Raw genomic sequence first — 20,837 nt, forward strand, 5'->3', positions numbered from 1 at the left:
CGTAGAAAATTCCAAACTGTTGTCTAACAGAAGGTAAAGCCGATTAATTTCCTCGTCATGGTTAGAGAGCCAATCTTCAAATTTCAAAGCTCTGCCATCTCTCTCCCCACGTCCACCACTGCTGGCGGCTCCCCTCAACTGCGCAACGCTACGCGCTGTTAGCATCCAGCTGCCGCTGCCCAACACTACAATGGCAGACAACAATGCAAACCAGCCACAGACTGCACATGGCACAGTCAGTGATTTTCATACAGAGCGCTACGTGGCGGCGGCGTTACCAATAAAAAAACCTAAACAGCCTACTTACAGAATGTTTCCTGTAAGTTTGGCCGTACCTTTTTGTAAGACCCTTTATAAGACAAGAAGTGTCTAGCGCAATTGTTAGATCTGCTACAGCTGCTACAATCGTAGGTTATCAACATTTAAATGAGTATGAAGGTGGTATTATAGTCGGCGCACGAGCGATGGTACTCAACATCTCCGAGGTAGGGATGAAGTGGGGGTTTTCCCGTATGACAATTTTACGAGTGTACCGTGAATATCAGGAATCCGGTAAAACATCAAATCTCCGACATCAATGCGGCAGGAAGAACGGGGCCCACGACGACTGAAGAAAATCGTTCAAGGTGATAGAAGAGCAACCCTCCCGCAAATTGCTGCAGATTTCAATGCAAGGCCATCAAAAAGATTTAGCGTGCGGAACATTCCACGGAACATCACTGATATGCGCTTTTGGAGTCGAAGGCCCTCTCGTGTATCCTTCACTGCTTCCCGACACAAAGCTTTACGCCTCGCCTGGGCTCGTCGACACAGACATTGGACTGTTGTTGACTGGAAACATGTTGTGTAGTCGACGAGTCTCGTTTCATATTGTATAGGCCAGATTCACCTTTACAGGTATGGAGACAACCTCACGCTTCCATGGCCCTGCATGACAGCAGGGGACTGTTCATGCTGGCGGAGGCTCTGTAATGGTGTGGGGCTTGGGCAGCTGGAGTTATATGGGACACCCGATATGTCTACATACGACTCTGACAGATGACATCCTGTCTGATCAGCTGCATCGGTTCACGTCCATGATGATTTCTGCCGGACATGGGCAATTCCAGCAGGACAATGCGACACACCACACAACCAAAATTGCTACAAAGTGGCTGCAGGAACACTCTTCTTAGTTGAAACACATCCGCTGGCCCCCAAACTCCCCTGACATGAACATTATTTACCACATCTGGGATGCCTTGCAACAAGCTGTTCAGAAGAGGTCTCAACCGTCTCGTATTCTTAGGATCTATGGACACCCCCGCAGGATTCATAGTGTCAGTTCCCTCCAGCACAACTTCAGATATTAGCCGAGTCCATGCCACATCGTGTTGTGACCCTTCTGCGTGCTTGCGGGGGCCACGACACTATATTAGCCAGGCGCACGAGTTACTTTGTCTATACAGTATAGTTCCGTGTGAATCCTATCTTGGTGCGCAGTCATATTTCATGTATATAAGGTCAGTACTTTTTGAGATGACCCATAAATTGTGGAAAAAGACCGTTATCGAGGAGGGTCCCTAAAGATGTGAAGAGGGATTATTGTGACACATGTAACACATCTTCATGAACTTCTACCGTGGAATCTGCAATGTTTAACTGCTGTCAGGTACCGTGGCCGACATCTTGGGACCTAATGTGGAGTTGTTGTGAGGTGCTGTGGGCCAAGACTTCGTACTCATGGACGATAATGCTCGACCTCATAGAGCAAAGGTGGTCAATATCTCTTAGAAAGGGAGAAGTTGCACATATGTCTCGCTCTCCCGATTTGAATCCCACAGAGGAAGTCTGGCATTCACTATGGACACGGGTTGCATAACGTTTGCATCCACCAACCACTCTCCAAGACTTGTGAGCATCTCTGCAGCAAGAATAAGCGTTACCCATCTCAGCGGCTAGAATGGGCGTTATTGCCTCAAAATGTTATTGATGACATCGTTTACAGGATGTCCCATGGTTGTTAGGCCCTGTACTGCTACCAGAGGTGGTCACATCTCATATTCAGCACATTAATCAGTTATCGTAATCTGTGTCCTACGAGGTGCATTCAAGTTCTAAGGCCTCCGATTTTTTTCTAATTAACTACTCACCCGAAATCGATTATACTGGCATTACTTCTCGACGTAATCGCCATGCAGACGTACACATTTTTCACAACGCTGACGACATGATTCCATGGCAGCGGCAAAGGCTTCTTTAGGAGTCTGTTTTAACCACTGGAAAATCGCTGAGGCAGTAGCAGCACGGCTGGTGAATGTGCGCCCACGGAGAGTGTCTTTCATAGTTGGAAAAAGCCAAAAGTCACTAGGAGCCAGGTCAGGTTAGTAGGGAGCATGAGGAATCACTTCAAAGTTGTTATCACGAAGAAACTGTTGCGTAAAGTTAGCTCGATGTGCGGGTGCGTTGTCTTGGTGAAACAACACACGCGTAGCCCTCCTGGACGTTTTTGTTGCAGTGCAGGAAGGAAATTGTTCTTCAAAATATTTTCGTAGGATGCACCTGTTACCGTAAGTGCCCTTTGGAACGCAATGGGTAAGGATTACGCCCTCGCTGTCTCAGAACATGGACACCATCATTTTTTCAGCACTGGCGGTTACCCGAAATTTTTTTGGTGGCGGTGAATCTGTGTGCTTCCATTCAGCTGACTGGAGCTTTGTTTCTGGATTGAAAAATGGCATCCACGTCTCATCCATTGTCATAACCGACGAATAGAAAGTCCCATTCATGCTGTCGTTGCGCGTCAACACTGATTTGCAACATGTGGTCGTCCGTCAGCATTCGTGGCACCCACCTGGGTGTCACTTTTCGCATTTTCAGGTCGTCATGCAGGATTGTGTGCACAGAACCCACAGAAATGCCAACTCTGGAGGTGATCTGTTCAACAGTCATTCGGCGATCCTCCAAAACAATGATTTCTCGATCATGTCGTCAGACCGGCTTGTGCGAGTCCGACGTTGTTTCGGTTTGTTGTCACACGATGTTCTGCCTTCATTAAACTTTCGCACCCAAGAACACACTTTCGACACATCCATAACTCCATCACCACATGTCTCCTTCAACTGTCGATGAATTTCAGTTGGTTTCACACCACGAAAATTCAGAAAACAAATGATTGCACGCTGTTCAAGTAAGGAAAACGTCGCCATTTTAAGTATTTAAGACTGTTCTCATTCTCGCCGCTGGCCGTAAAATTCCATCTGCCGTACGGTGCTGCCATCTCTGGGACGTATTGACAATGAACGCGGCTTCATTTTGAAACAATGCGCATGTTTCTATCTCTCTCCAGTCCGGAGAAAAAAAATCGGAGGCTTTATAACTTGAATGCATCTCGTAAACCTTTACGTTGGAAAAAATACGAAGATCGTATTTGCCTGACGTTATGCATGCTGCAATTGTTTACTTTCTGTCTTCTTTACATTGTTTCTACTTTACTGTTACCTGTTTATACTGTTTTGTGGAAAAATAAAAGCAACTTTGCAAATATTTCTGTTTATTACTTTAATTTAGAATATCAGTGTACCGATCATCATTTCCCGAAGCCGAGATTCAAAATTCAGCGTAAATACCCAGGGACATCCCAAAACTTCGGAAACCACTGTTCGTATTATAATTCCCACGAGCCTGCTAATGCATCAGAGCTTGCTGGCTGATTGGAGCTCTTCGCTGACGTACTGGGGTTGAGCCCCGTGAGTGCCCGGGCCTTTCTCCCCAGGGTGCCCACGGAGGACTGGCCGTAATGGGCTCATTTAGGAGCACGCTACTTCCTCAGAGATCTGAATCACAAATTACGTAGGTGCACTCGGGTCAACGTTTTAATCTCTAAGTCGTACCTGGTTTTCGGCATGCACCTGACGTAGGCACATTAACAGAGATAAATTTTACCTGCTGCTGTATCATAACCAGTAACTGGAAGATATGAACTGCGAATAAAGATAGTGATTTTTTTCTATACGTCTAGTATACAACAGATCCTGAGCTCAATAGTATCGATCTGGAACTAAACGTTAAAAATTTATTTACTTTTGTCATACTTATCGTGCAAAATTTTTAAATATTCTCTCGATTCATAAAAATAATGTTAAGGAATGGCATGTCAGCACTGCAGATGACTAAGAGACTACATCGGCTGCATAAACTAGTATCGGACCTGGTGCTTTACTTCATTTACACTCTGTGAATTCGTTATCTACATTGCTAAACGAATATCCCGGTACAAGGTCAATGTGTCACAGTTGTAGGTCGGCTAGCTAATGGCTTCAAAAGCCAACATAAATTCGATTTTCAGTGTTTTATAAGGGTAAATGCGTGATGATGTTATAAACTTTCAGGGATAATGGAGGTATGGCACTATGGTGTGTAATCAAGCATGTCGAAAGTTACAAGCGAGAAAGGTGTTTCTACAATCTGTCTGGTGTGTTTTCCGTGTCATGACAGGGACCCACTCTTCAGGCTAATGCGAACATGAGCAAGGATATTTATTTCAGCGTACTAGATCGTGAAGTTTCTCCATTCTTCAACATCTTCATGATCACAGTGCTGTGGGAACACCTGTCTTCCAGCTTGAGAACTTGACAGGTGTCTCCCCTGATTAACCATCTTTTACATATTTCATTTATTTACATGTTGATAACTGTCACGCTAGTTTATGTTTGTATCAGTAACACATTCATCGATTTTCTTTGTCACCCTTTTTTAAATTCTGTTCATGAAGTAAGCAGCAGGCCCATTTTCGAACAGATGAATTAGTTCGTTTGATCGAAGGGTAATTATTCGTTATGAGATGGCTTTCTTTATTTATGTTTGTTGTGTCTGGACTGTTTATCTTACATTAAAATTAATTCCTCTTGTTTCGGTTGACCGCCTTATTTGCATTCATACTGAGGAATAAAACCTCTTTAAAATCCTCAGTGGTGATTACTGTGAAATTAGTACATTCCAATTGATTTACTGGCTCATTTGAATCGTTTAAGAGCTGAAATATACCCAGTTCTGGTTTTATTCCCTCGAAAATGAATACTCCTGTGTGGTGTGCGTACTGCAAGGTCTTCGGTACACTCACCGTCAGATTATTTGACTTGTCGCTCTAACGAAGTAGGCGAGTGTCATCAATATGTCTCGTGGTCTTATCTTGGCGTATTTATCTTCTGCCATTAGATCAGACGATAGAAATGCCACTTGCACGATTAGAGTAGCAGATTGACGGCAACCAACTTTAAACAGAACTTGATTAAATTTCACACACATTTAAAATAATAAAAATCATCGACATTACGTAACTTGATTCTTGATGCTGTTTACAATTGACAATCTGAAGTTCCTTTGGTCTTGGTACGTTAATCTTATTCTCACATATCTCTGAAACTTGAAAAAAGTCCGGCCGGAGTGGCCGTGTGGTTCTAGGCACTACAGTCTGGACCCGGGCGACTGCTACGGTCGCAGGTTCGAATCCTGCCTCGGGCATGGATGTGTGTGATGTCCTTAGATTAGTTAGGTTTAATTAGTTCTAAGTTCTAGGCGACTTATGACCTCAGAAGTTAAGTCGCATAGTGCTAAGAGCCATTTGAACCATTTGAGCCAACTTGACAAAGTGTCTATACATTTCTCTTCATGATATGTATAGGAATATGATAATCTTATTAGGCGCATACTGAATCTGGACTATAGACTGGTGCAGACTAATGCAGACTCGTACAGACAGGTGCAGATGAATGCAGACTAATGCACACTGACTAATCGGAGGTCTGTAACTCGTTATAATACCTTGCATGTTTAGGTATCACTGCGCGAGTGTGATCTGCAAGGAGAAAAGGTTCTACATTAGCAGCGATCTCATTGGCTGCGTTACATATTAATATGCGGATCGGCGGAAGCAGAATTGGGTCTGTCTCTAAGACAGCGCCATTCCGTAGTGCGGAGACGGACGAGCGCTGCGCCTGAGCTGTTGTGCTTAGCGGGGCGCGCTCTAGTGGGAAAGTTGTGTACGATCTGAGTACGCGGAAATATGTACACAACATCCTGACATAATTGTATTCCCAGTGCACTAGCACTTTTTTAGAGGCGGCTGTTTCAACAGCTGGGTCGTTTTTGATTCTGTTGTTAGTCTAGATATTCCATAGCTTGCTGTCAATTTTATCAGTCTTTCTCCTAATGGCTGTATGTTGACTACTTGTACTTCTGCTTGGACTGGTTCTTACACCTATTCGCAATATTCTTCTTTCCAAGCTAAATTTTTTTTCCATATTAGTTTTTGGGCCATCCATATTGGTGTTATATATTCCAAGGTTGGTCTTATAAAACTGCAGTAACTATAAATAAGTGTGGGGTTGTTGCACCACTAAATTTTTCTTTTATCAATTTTAAGAATCGTCAACTTTTGCTTGCTTTTATTATGAATTCAGTGAATTCTTTGTCTGTAGGTCAAGATAGTACTGAAAAACACCGGAACATTTCTTGGACTTTCCGTTGATTCTATTTGCTTTTCCTATAATGCAGTACGAAGGCCGTCCGTATTTTGTGGTTTGTACTGAGTTAGGTTTTTTTATGGAAAACCATAAGATGGTCTTTTTCAGCTTTAAGTGTACACTCTACATAGCTAGCCCTGGTATTTTTGGACTTTCTGCTGTAGATGCATGACACCAATTAGCAGTGCCATCTGCGCGTAGACCCAAATCTTCGTTCTATTTCACTGGTAGTGGAACGTCTAAAGTATATAATGAGTACAGTTCCGTATCAAATACAGCAAATCGAGTCACTATTGAACAAACCGAAATAACACTCGACTTCTTCATACTAACAACGCACTACACTGTCCTCTATTGTCTCTATGTTTTATAAATGTTTAATCTCTTCGTTGGGCTTTGCTAGCACTTGTCCACTATCGTCTACTTGTTGTATGTGAGAAAGCTTAAATAAAGCTACTGTACGCAAAAGAAAATAATGAAGTTCCGACTCTTATTTAAAGAAAAATAAAAGTTATGTTCAAACCATACTATTTTAGTCCCTAAAGAATTAAAAACGAGAATCACATGACATTAAAGTAAATGAACTTTTAGAAGACTACGCTAGAGGAATTATATTAAGGCAAAGGTTTGCTGCTAGTTAAGGGCCCGAAAACATTACAGTTCAGATATAGACTAAGTTTGCAGTACGTCTAGCTTGTGATATTGTGTGACCGCAGTTTCAAATGGAAAACGACATTTAAAAGAAAGGTCATTTATTCTAGTAGACAGTTAATATCGAATATACATTATATGGTAAAATATTTTTGAAATAAAAATAAGACAGAGCAGAATATAAACCAGAAGTAACAGAGCGAGGGAATGTCGAGAAAATTAGTTCATTACTAACTGTTGAATTACTTCTTTGGTCTGCAATGGTCGAAATTTATTCATAATATGAGGAAAAGGTGTACCATTATGTAACATAATAAGCTGCAAGTAAAGGAAACTGTTTATGCTTGAAACGTCACCTTAGAAAAATTGTGCAAGACTGTGCTTAAGCTGACACACAATATTTCTTAGCGCAACGCAATCTGACTTTCAATAATCCCTACAAAAGTATGGCCCTATACCTTTCACAAATCACTTACTCCACAAAAATCTTCGTTACTCGAACTACTGCTATACAGCGAGCGCCACTACTGGCAGCTCAATAGTGTTCAAAAGTCATAATGTATATAGCAGTTCATGGCATCCCGTCTTACAAATTTCAAAACTCCGCTATCTCTCTCCGCACATCCACCACTGCTGGCGGCTCACCTCCAACTGCGCAACGCTACGCGCTGTTAACATCCAGCTGCCCAACACTACAATGGCGAGTATTGCAACAATGCCAACCAGCCACTGACTGCACACAGCACAGCCAGTAATTTTCATACAGAGCGCTTCATGGTGTTACCATTAAAAAAAACCTAAACAGCCTACATATTAGCTTTGTCTGATTTGAATCGATTAACTTTGATTGTTAAGTAATATCGTGATAATACCGCGTAGATCTCATTCATAAACTATGGCTGAACACCAATGGTAGATACTACGAAGCAAATATTTCGCGATGTATTTTGTTACATTTTAACGAATTGCTTACCACTGCGAGTTTCTTTATGGAGCACGAAAGCAAAGGTACAACAACATGATGTTATTCATTAATACATTTAACTCTAGAAACTTTCATCTACTGCTTATTTACAGGTTCAGCTACACATCTGCAATTTACTAAGTACGCCTCATTCTTTCGGCCAACTGGCAGTTCAGATACTAAAGGGCACAGTACCTAATTGAAAGTAAATGATAGATATTTGCTGTAACGGATTAACATCGAATTTATACATGGGGCATATACAGGGTGGTCCATTATTCGTGACCGGGCTAAATATCTCACGAAATAAACCTCAAACGAAAAAACTACAAAGAACAAACTTGCCTAGCTTGAAGGGGAAAACTAGATGGCGCTATGCTTGGCACGCTAGATGGCGCTGCCGTAGGTCAAACGGATATCAGCTGCGTTTTATAAAACAAGAACCCCCTTTTTTATTACATATTCGTGCAGTACGTAAAGAAATATGGATGTTTTAGTTGGTCCACATTTTTCGCTTTGTGATAGATGGCTCTGTAATAGTCACAAACATGTGGCTCACAGTTTTAGATGAACAGTTGGTAATAGGTAGGTTTTTTAAATTAAAAGACAGAACTTAGGTACGTTTCTACATTTTATTTCGGTTGTTCCAATGTGAACTTATCATTTCTGAGAACGCATGCTGTTACAGCGTGATTACCTGTAAATACCACATTAATTCAATAATTGCTCAAAATTATGTCCGTCAACCTCAATGCATTTGGGAATACGTGTAACGACATTCCTCTCAACAGCGAGTAGTTCGCCTTCCGTAATGTTCGCACATGCATTGACAGTGCGCTAAAGCATGTAGTCAGGAGTTGTCGGTGGATCACGATAGCAAATATCTTTCAACTTTCCCCACAGAAAGAAATCTGGGGACGTCAGATCCAGTGAACGTGGGGGCGATGGTATGGTGCTTCGACGACCAATCAACCTGTCATGAAATATGCTACTGAATACCGCTCCAAAAACATGCGAGCTGTGTGCCGGACATCCATCATGTTGGATATTCATCGCCATTCTGTCATTCAGTGAAACATCTTGTAGTAACATTGGTAGAACATCACGTAGGAAATGAGCTTACGTTGCACCGTTTAGATTGCGATCGATAAAATGGGGGCCAATTATCCTTCCTTCCACAATTCCGCACCATACATTAAACCGCCAAGGCCGCTGATGTTCCATTTGTCGCAGCCATCGTAGCTTTTCCGTTGCCAAATGGTGCATATTATGCCGGTTTACGTTACCGCTGTTGGTGACGCTTCGTAGCTAAATAGAACATATGCAAAATATCTGTCATCGTCCCGTAATTGCTCTTGTGCCCAGTGGAAGGACTGTACACGACGTTCAGTCGTCGCCATGCAATTCCTGGTGCGTAGAAATATGGTACGGGTGATGTAGCATTCTCAACGCCGACGTTTTTGAGATACCCGATTCTCGCGCAGTTTGTCTGCTACTGATGTGCGGATTGGCCGCGACAGCAGCTAAAACACCTACTTGGACATCATCATATGTTGCAGGTCGTGGTTGACGTTTCACTTCTGGCTGAACACTTCCTGTTTCATTAAATAACGTAACTATCCGGCGAACGGTCCTGACACTTGGGTGATGTCGTCCAGGATACCGAGCAGCACACATAGCACACACCCGTTGGGCTAACTGATCACATTTGGCATACATCAACACGATATCGACCTTTTCCGCAATTGGTAAACGGTCCATTTTAACGTGGGTGATGTATCACGCAGCAAATGCCGTCCGCACTGGCGAAATGTCACGTGGTACCACGTACTTACACGTTTGTGACTATTGCAGTCTCATCTATCGCAAAGCGAAAAAAGTGGTCCAACTAAAACATTCATATTTCTTTACTTACTACACGAATATGCAATAAAAATGGCGGTTCCTATTTTTAAAAAACGCAGTTGATATCCGTTTGACCTATGGTAGCGCCAACTAGCGGGCCAATTATAGCGCCATCTGGTTGCCCCCTTCAAGCTAGACGAGTTTCATTCTTTGTAGTTTTTTTCGTCTGATGCTTATTTCGTGAGATATTTTCACGGTCACTATCAATGGACCACCCTGTATAGGTAGTTGCATTTATCCACCTGCGAAGTGTATTTTACTGATTTATTGTATGAGAAACACTGTTCGCTATTACGGTACATTGTTCTGCAAAATGTTACAGCAAGTGTAGACTACTGGTGGGGTCTGCTTCTTGCAACATGGAGCAAGTAGTGGTAATCCTGAGCTGAGCTCTATAGAGTATAACAGTGCACGGTATGCTCAGGTCCAACAGTAACTCATGTCACACTAGTCCAAAACTTTGTCCGGGCACAGTCGAGGCAGCGCTGCGGTACAAAATCCGTCACACAGCGCCTGTAATTCGGACAAGTGTCCTGGGAGGACGGCCCGGCAGGAAGCAGAGAGCTAGTAGAGGAGCTGGCCGTTGCTGCGGGGCTGGCCTGGGGATTACGGCCGCCTGGGCCCGTCCGCTCACAGCTCGGCCCGGCGACGCGACAGGCAGCGGGAAATGGCGGGCACGGAGCTCCGAGGACCTCGCGGAAGGCTCTTTGCCGCCGCCGCGCTCTCGTGTGAGTCCGCCTACAGTGTCTGAGCAGCACAAAGGTGTGGCGCGAGCACTGAGAAACAACGTCAGCCTCGTGGGCACGGCGTCTTTGAGAATTTACTGTCAAGCGGGTTACATCTGCGCTTTGTCTCACAATATAGAACCTAGCGTAAATGTAATACTAATTCTCAAAATCTTTAAGGTAAAAAACTTTACACGAAAGTGTAAGAATCGTGGAACTAGATGCGTGACGAAACAAAATAAACTATTCACTTCGTTAAAGGAGTCGAAAATTTAACTGTGATAGGGGACCGGATATCAATAGCAGGAAGTAAATTAGCAAGATATCATGAACGTGGGGTGGAGACGGGGAGAGAAAATAAATGCGAAGCCCCTAGGTAGAATTGCACACAGCAAACACAAAATTAATTGCATTTCTCGTCTGCCCAATGTGCTTTTAGTGTGAGCAGAAACTATTGCGCACTCAATCTAACATGACGAGAAGTTAAAGCCCATACCGCCATTTATCTGCTACATTCCACCGTTGTTTTCTGATACGATACCTGGAATCGGGTGAATGTCTTCTGGCGCAAATAAATTAAATCTAACGAGCAGTGGTAGCCGGTGGGAGAAACAGATAAACATCGAAGACATAAAAGCATCGGTGGATAGTAGGAGAATCTGTCGTTATGGAAGAAAGAGATTACGTATCACCAGCGGTACAAAACTGACAAGTTATCATGTTTGGGATAGCACAAAAGAACGGCGGGGGCTGAAGATATTTATTTATTCGAACCATGCTTACTTGTTTCGATTTTATTTCCTTCCAACCTTACTTCATCCTTCGAGGGCGTCTTTCATATTCTTTCTGGGGCCACTTTCCACCATTTCCTGGTAGATGTTTCTTTCCTGAAATCCTGCCTTTTGTGTCGCTCCTCTGAGAAGTGTTCAGTTATCTATTGCGCCTGTTCTAATGTTTTTCACGTCGTCAATTCCAGTGAACCGTGTGAATTTGGTTTTGTAGCTGTGAAGTACGTTATAGATGTGCTTGATTACTGTTAATTTCCATTCAGTTTTGAGTACATAAAACTTCCGTCTTCTTTACTCCTTATCCAATACCGCTGTCTTTAACTTTTCCCAGTTATTCATGGGCCCAAAATTAACCTAACTAACCTAAGGACACCACACACATCCATGCCCGAGCTAGGATTCAAACCTGGGACCGAAGCGGTCTCGCGGTTCCAGACTGAAGCGCTTAGAACAAATCTGTTGCGTGTTCTTTGCCATATGGAAAATCAGAGACATTTAATGTGATCGGTTTTGTATTGCTATATTTCTTTTGCATCGCTCGTTACCCATTCTTCTGCTTACTTACAAGAAATTTGTTTAGATGTTGTGGTGTGAATTTCAAGAGCTTTGTCATAGTGTTTTTTCAAAAAAAAATTTTGAGTCCTCTTTTGATTACATTTTTCTGCATTTACGTGATTTCTCCTTTGTTACTGTCTAATTTTCTGAGTAACTAACACAATGTTTTTCCCAAAAGACAGAAAATCTTTTGGATTTCTTCTTACCAAATATGCTTAATATTGATGGATTTCATGTATTCTCAACTTTCATGCCTGGTTGAAAAATAGATGTATCAAGTAGTGCAAGGTTTTAATAGGTCCCCCACAACTTTTATTTTGAATGTTGTGACGCTTGGAACTACTTTAATTATTTCTGTTGTTTTATTTTCAAATTTGAATTCCTTACGATGTTGGTTAGGGTTTTTTTAAAATATGCAAACCTGTTTATTTGGCGGGTCGTTGTGGCCGAGCGGTTCTAGGCGCTACAGTCCGGAACCGCGTGACCGCTACGGTAACAGATTCGAATCCTGCCTCGGGCATGGATGTGTGTGATGTCCTTGGGTTAGTTAGGCTTAAGTAGTTCTAAGTTCTAGGGGACTGATGAAATCAGAAGTTAAGTGCCATAGTGCTCAGAGCCATTTGAACCATTGATGAAACTGTCATTCAGCAAGCTTCTGTGTTGTACATCGTCCACATGATCAGCTCAGGATAGCTATATTTAAATCACGACCAGGTGGAGCAGATATCAGCACGGCGTTGTCATGTTACCACACAAGATCGACAACGTTCTAGTGATACAGTCATAACAAATACAGCGGGCCATAGAATGTTGTTCACTGCTGACCATTGAAATTGCTACACCACGAAGATGACGTGCTACAGTCGCGAAATTTAACCGACAGGAGGAAGATGCTGTGATATGCAAATGATTAGCATAGAGCAATTACACAAAGTTGGCGCCGGTGGTGACACCTACAACGCGCTGACATGAGGGAAAGTTTCCAACCGATTTCTCATACACAAACACCAGTTGACCGGCGTTGCCTGGTGAAACGTTGTTGTGATGCCTCGTGTAAGGAGATGAAATGCCCACCATCACGTTTCCGACTTCGATAAAGGTCGGATTGTACCCTATCCCGATTGCGGTTTATCGTATCGCGACATTGCTGCTCGCGTTGGTCGACATCCAATGACTGTTAGCAGAATATGGAATCCGTGGGTTCAGGAGGGTAATACGGAACGGTGCGCTGGATCCCAAAGGGCTCGTATCACTAGCAGTTGAGATGACAGGCATCTTATCCGCATGGCTGTAACGGATCGTGCAGCCACGTCTCCATCCCCGAGTCAACGGATGAGGACGTTTGCAAGTCAACAACTATCTGCACGAACAGGTCGACGACGTTTGGAGCAGCATGGACTATCAGTTCGGAGACCGTGGCTGCGGTTACCCTTGACGCTGCATCACAGACAGGAGCGCCTGTGATGGTGTACTCAACGACGAACCTGGGTGCATGAATGGCAAAACATCATTTTTTTCGGATGAATCCAGGTTCTGTTTACAGCATCATGATGGTCGCATCCGGGTTTGGCGACATCGCGGTGACGCACATTGGAAGCGTGTATTCGTCATCGCCATACTGGCGTATCAACCGGTGTGATGGTATGGGGTGCTGTTGGTTACACGTCTCGGTCACCTTTTGTTTGCATAGACGACACTTTGAGCAGTGGACGTTACAGTTCAGATGTGTTACGACTCGTGGCTCTACCCTTCATTCGATCCCTAGGAAACCCTACATTTCAGCAGGATAATGCACGACTGCATGTTGCAGCTCATGTACGGGCCCTTCTGGATACAGACAATGTTCGACTGCTGCCCTGGCCAGAACTTTCTCCAGATCTCTCACCAATTGAAAACGTCTGGTTAATGGTGGCCGAGCAACTGGCTCGTCACAATACGCCAATCACTACTCCTGATGAACTGTGGTATCGTGTTGAAGCTGCATGGGCAGCTGTACCTGTACGCGCCATCCATGCTCTGGCTTAATGCCCAGGCGTCCAAGCGTATCAAGGCCGTTATTACGGGCAGAGGTGGTTGTTCTGGGTACTGATTTCTCATGATCTATGCACCCAAACTGCGTGGAAATGTAATCACATGTCAGTTCTAGTATAATATAATTGTACAATGGATACTCGGATATCATCTGCATTTGTTCTTGGTGTAGTAATTTTAATGGCCAGTAGTCTACTTGCAGCCACTTGACCGTGTACCGTCGACTGCTGCCTCTCTGCTAACCAGGACCCCGTCACTGACTCCTGGTCCGAACTACGATCTGTTGACCCACTGGCACCACTCAGCCGATGTCCGCCAGTCGCCTGCTGCTGCTCTCCAGTCAATGGTCCACAGTTTTGGCTCTGGTCAAGACCGTCGCCTGGAAAGCCTCTAGGAGGCGCCGCCGCCCTCCTCAGAAGACACCCCTGGTTGTCTCGTCTTCAAGCTTACACTCGCTCAAATTGCTCCGTGCTTGTAGTTCCGTCTAAGTCCAGCAGATGTCAATACAGCCGCTTTGGCCGCCAGGGGCAACTGCTCTCAACTTCCTTGATGGTCGTTCAAGCATCTCATGCTTCAACTTCCTGGCTGTCTACTATAGTTACCGGTGCATCTCTCAGTGACATTCTTTCACAATTTCTAAGATCAGCAGGGAAGTGGCAACCAACCAATTATTCGCGTTATTTTGTTGAATCTATGAGTCCAGAGATCTTCCGTAAGACTTTCGGAAAAATATCGTCCGCTTAACCCCAGAGATACCAAGATCACATAAACGTGAGAACTGTAGCACAATGAGCTCAACATTCCATGCATGCGTCGACAACAATAAAGTACAGAAGAACGGAAAAAGAAACGAGCCGTTTCTCTTTAAGAAAGGTAAACGCACCAGAGAAGCAGTTTTGACGTTGCGCTTGCTAGACACATGTAAGGCGGGTGATACAGCAAGGTGGGTAACATAACGTATAATCAGTACAGCCACCAAGCTGTGAGATTTACTATGGAAGACCTAGAACAAGTAGAAGTGATAGGAATAAAATAAAAGTTCAGGAGTGACATTAAAATAGAGTGTTAAAGGATATCATTCTTAAGATTGCCGATAACATTGGTGTCATCACTGTGCATGGCGAACAGTTGAAGTATCTGCCGAATACATGAAGTCTAACGAGTAATTAAGTTTCAACCGAAGACAGATGTGCGCTGATGCTACGGTCGCAGGTTCGAATTCTGCTTCGGGCATGGATGCGTGTGATGTCCTTAGGTTTGTTTGGTTTATGTAGTTCTAAGTCTAGGGGACTGATGACCTCAGATGTTAAGTCACATAGTCCTTAGAGCAATTTTTTTTCGAAGACAGATGGTAGCACTTAGAATTATGAGGAACGAGGTTGGTGATAAACTTAACATCAATAGTGGGTACTCCAAAACGGATGAAATGAATTCTGCTTCCTTGGAATAAAAATAATGCGAGACGGGGGAAGCAAGGAGGAGAAGAAAATCAGATTAGTTATCTGTTAGTAGCAAGCTCTGGCCTTCACTTGTGGAAGAAATGTCTAAGCATGTACATTTGGAGTACAGAATTGTACATTGTACAGTTGTAAATCCTGGATGAAAAAAAAGAGAGTATCAAAACGTTTGAGTTGTTGTACTATAGATAGAGGTAGCAAATATTTTACTTCGATAAAAGAAGAAATGAGGAATTTTTTCAGAGAATCGGCGAGGAGAGCAAAGCGACCAAATGATAAATGCATTATGACATTTTCCATGGTACTTGAGGGAGATGTAGAAGGTAAAAACTGTAGGGGAAAAACAGATATTGGGATACAGCACACAAACAGTTGAGGATAATAAAAATGGCTCTGAGCACTATGGGACTTAACATCTGAGGTCATCAGTCCCCTAGAACTTAGAACTACCTAAACGTAAGTAAGCTAAGGACATGACACACATCCATGCCCGAGGCAGGATTCGGACCTGCGACCGTAGCGGTCGCGCGGTTCCAGACTGAAGCGCCTATAACCGCTCGGCCACACGGGCCAGCTTAGGATAATAAATTAAAGTGCCATTTGAGTTGGGAAAGTTGGCATCATATAGGCATTCGAGACGAGCAATATCAATCTAGTGAGAAGACTGATGAGAAGAAAATCTGATATCCTCACTTATTTTGCTGCCCCGATAAGGAAACTTACTTACTCTTTTTGGTGAGATAGTACTGAAGTCATTCCGTTAACAACACCTATATGAGCCGGGTACGAGATATTTGATACGTAATGCATGTTCCTTTCTCGTAACAAACTGAAATCAGCATGTGCTTCATAACGGAGACAAATCGTCATTTCTGTAAATGCCATCGGACATATTCCAAAGGAGTCTTATTGGTCAGCTACTGTTCATGATATACATGAATGACCTCATGGGTGACAGAAGCTTCGAACGTCCGTTAGGCTGTTGTGTTGTACACAGTTATACGACAAACGTGCGTAACGAAGTAGCAGAACACCTGCACAGGATCTGTTTTCGATACAGGAAGTGGCGAGTGACACCCAGCCGCAGTATTTTACTGCGAATAAATTGATGAAGACAGTGGTAGTTATCATTTGATTAGGCGAATAACAGACAATTAGTGGAAATGGTAATATAGGAAAGAGTCCGAAGCGATTCGAAGTGAGACTATCATAAAAATTTATTAACACATGTGACAGTTGACGGGGTGAGTTTTTACTGGTGAAATCAACCGATGAAGAAGTAAGTTACATAAACATCGTTTCAAAAATTCTTAGGTACTGATCGTTTCTGGGACCCTTATCAAAAAGGAGTGATACAGCAAGTAAAGAACACTCAAAGAAGAGGATCTCGTACCATTACAAGTTAATTTGGTAAACTCGAATGCGTCATGGGGATGTTAATAATGGCAGACATTACAAGATATGGGTTTTGCCCCAAGAAGGCGTTTTACAGCCGTGGCTGTAGATGTATCTGTAGTCTGATGACGCAGAACCAGGCAGGGACGTGTTAAAGAGAAAGGACGAGACGGTAGAACTGAGGGAAGAGGTCGCAAAGGAGAGCTGAAACCGGAGGAGGAAATTCCCCAGAGTCCGAAAGAGCTTCCGCAGGCTAGAGGAAGTGTCGGAGCTCATTTAGCAGTCGTATCAACAATGGAAACAATGCCAGCTGGGAGCAAAGCTCTCGAGACGGCCCCGCGGTCGCGCAACTTCCTGCAAACTCTGCAGGTGCGAAGGAGACGCGTTTAAATATCCTGAAGTGGAGTCTGTAGAACACCGCTCCGAGGCAGTGGAGCCTTCCAACGGGGTGGAAAGCTGCTGCATTCTACAGAAAAGGACGATATCTCAATTGTGAATTATTGTTACGAAATGGAGTAGCATTCAGCTGACTGACATACATAGCGTGCTGAAAATCATATACTGCACTTTTTTCGTTAAGTGCCATTCTAGAAGGAGAATCAAAGGTTTCTCAAAACTTGTCACAAAAAGTGTAATGAGAAATACGATTAGATAGGAGAGAATGAAATGACAATGAAATCCAGACCATTAGCTGCTTACAGCCGTTGATAAATATCAAAGGGGATCTCCTGCTTACATGGCTTACGCTCCATCCGACTGAGCCACCGAGGACACACAGTGTAGAGCGACTGCAGAGACTTAACTTTGGGACGCTATCCGTGAGACCGGGATTTCCAGCTTATTGTCCTCAAACTAAATTTGTAGTTCCCCTGCCCACTACACTCTTTACTCGCGGCAGTCAATCTACCGATTCCCATAAGAGTTCGAGCAATGTGAGTGCATCCTTACTGAAGATCATTGGCCGCTAAGCCTTACCTATATGAACATGGCATTTGTTCTTTTGGCCGGCCAGTGTGGCCGTGCGGTTCTAGGCGCTTCAGTCTGGAACCGCGTGACCGGTACGGTCGCAGGTTCGAATCCTACCTCGGGCATGGATGTGTGTGATGGCGACAGATGTTGAGTCCCATAGTGCTCAGAGCCATTTTTTTTTGTTTTTTGGACACGTCTGAAAGAACAGATACCATCTTCATATAGATAAGAGAGAAACTCTATTCTGCCGGATCATTTCTTCCTGCCGAAATTTTACTTGCCAAAACTTTGTAAAAAAGTAGGCACAGAAAAAAATGGGCGCATGCAAGTCATTCATTGTGCGGTTACCCGCAAATCTGATATAAGAGAAAACAATGATTACGTATGCACTACTGAGTCTTCTTTATAGTAGCCGTTCCTTGTTAAGAAAGTAATTAGGTAAAAACAAAACACAGTAAAAAAAAATTCTCCACGTTACTGAGCCAAAATAACGATGGATCTGAAGAACTATAATAACTTGTAGTTGTGTTTAAAGGAAGTTCTGCGAAAATATAGACTAGGATGAGGAAGGAGTTTTGTTAATACTGAGTTCTAACACCGTACAGCATCTACTAATCTTCCATCAGACATCATCTACATACATACTCCGCTATCCAGTGCACGGTGGATGGTGCAATGTACCACACCTAATCACTCCTCTTCCTGTTCCACTGGCAAATATAGTGAAAAAAAACGACTGTACGTATGCCTCCGTACTAGCTCTAATATATCTTATGTCTGTGGGCTTTATGCGAAATGTAAACTGGCGGTAGCCAGTATCGCTCTGCAGACAGGTTTAAACTCTCTAACTTTTCTCAACAGCGTTCCTGAAAAGAACGTCGCCCGCTCTCAAAGGCTTTGCACCTGAGTTCCCGAAGCATCTCTGTAATACATGCGTGTTGATCGAAAATATTGGTGACAAATATAGCAGTCTGCCTTTGAATTGTATCAAATAATTGTTCAAATGGTTCTGAGCACTATGGGACTTAACATCTGAGGTCTTCAGTCCCCTAGAACTTAGAGTTACTTCAACCTAACTAACCTAAGGACATCACATGTATACATGCCCAACGCAGGATTCGAACCTGCGACCACAGCAGTCACGCCGTTCCGGACTGAAGCGCCTATAACCGCTCGGCCACCGTGTCCCGCTGAATTGTATCAATTCCTTCCTGTAATTGGACCTGGTTGACAGCACAGACACCTAGACACACGAGCAGTAATGAAGAAAGGATCACTAAATTCTGTATGCGGTCACCTTTAAGACGAACAACACCGATCGAAGTCGACTATTCGCCTTCCCCACTACAAGCCTTTCATGCTCGTTACATTGTACACTGAAGCATCAAAGTAACTGGTATATGCATAACTATTCAAATACAGAGATATGTGAACAGGCAGAATACGGCGCTGCGGTCGGCAGCCCCTGTATAAGACAACAAGTACCTGACGCAGTTAGATAGGTTACTGCTGCTACAGTTCGTCGAAATTTAAGTAAGTTTGAACGTTTTGTTATAGTCGGCACACGGGCCATGGGACACAGCATCTCCGAGGTAGCGATGAAGTGGGAATCTTCCTATACGACCACTTCGCGAGTGTACTGTGAATATCATGAATCCTGTAATACATCAAAACACCGACATTGCTGCGGCCGGAAAGAAATCCTGCAAGAACAGGACCAAGGTCGGCTGAAAACAATCGTTCAACGTGTCAGAAGTGCAACCCATCCGAAAACTGCAGCGATTTCAATACTGGGCCATCAAAAAGTGTCAGTGCGCGAACAATTCAACGAAATATCGATATGGGCTTTCGGAGCAGAAGGGCCACTCGTGTACCCTTACTGACTGCACGACACAAAGCTTTACCTCAGGGCTGGGCCCGTCAACACGACGATGTACTGTTGATGACCGGAAACGTGTTGCCATAGTCGGACGAGTCTCGTTTTAAATTGTATCGAGCAAATGGTTCAAATGGCTCTGAGCACTATGGGATTTAACATCTGTGGTCATCAATCCCCTAGAACTTAGAACTACTTCAACCTAACTAACCTAAGGATATCACACACATCCATGCCCGAGGCAGGATTCGAACCTGCGACCGTAGGCGACCGTAGCATGTATCGAGCAGATGGACGTGCACGGGTGTGGAGACCACCTTATGACTGTTAAGACTGGTGTATGCTCTGTAATGGTGTGGGGCGTGTGCAGTTGGAGTGACCCTTGATACGTCTAGATACATTGACAGTGACAGTTGGTAGGTACGGAACCATCAACTGCATCTATTTGTGTCCATTGTGTATTCTGACGGACTTGGGCACTGTAGGACAACGCAACCCCCTACAAGTCCGGAATTGCTACAGAATGGCTGCAGGAACACTCTTCTGAGTTTAAACACTTTCGCTGGCCACAAAACTCTCCAAAAATGAACATTATTGAGCATATCTGGAATGCCTAGCAACGTGATGTTCAAAAGAGATCTCCACCTTTTCGCTCTCTTCCGGATTTATGGACAGCCCTGCTGGATTCATGGTGTCATTTCCTTCCAGCACTGATTCAGACATTAGTTGAGTACATGCCACTTCGTGCTGCGGCACTTCTACGTGCTCGCGGTGGCCCTATACGATATTAGTTTCTTTGGCACCATTGTATAACGCTTTACAAAATTGGGCCCAGGTATTTAATTCGCCTGATTGTGTCCAACAGTACACTACTAATGCTGAATTCGAACGTTATGGGCGTGTTTTTCCTACTCATCTGCTTTAATTTACATGTTTCCACATTCTGGGACAGCTGTCATTCATCACACCAACTAGAAATTTTCTCTAAGTTACACTGTATCCTCTTACAGTCGCCCAA

The sequence above is a fragment of the Schistocerca gregaria genome, chromosome 6 (genome assembly GCF_023897955.1).
Source record: "Schistocerca gregaria isolate iqSchGreg1 chromosome 6, iqSchGreg1.2, whole genome shotgun sequence".
NCBI lineage: Eukaryota > Metazoa > Arthropoda > Insecta > Orthoptera > Acrididae > Schistocerca > Schistocerca gregaria.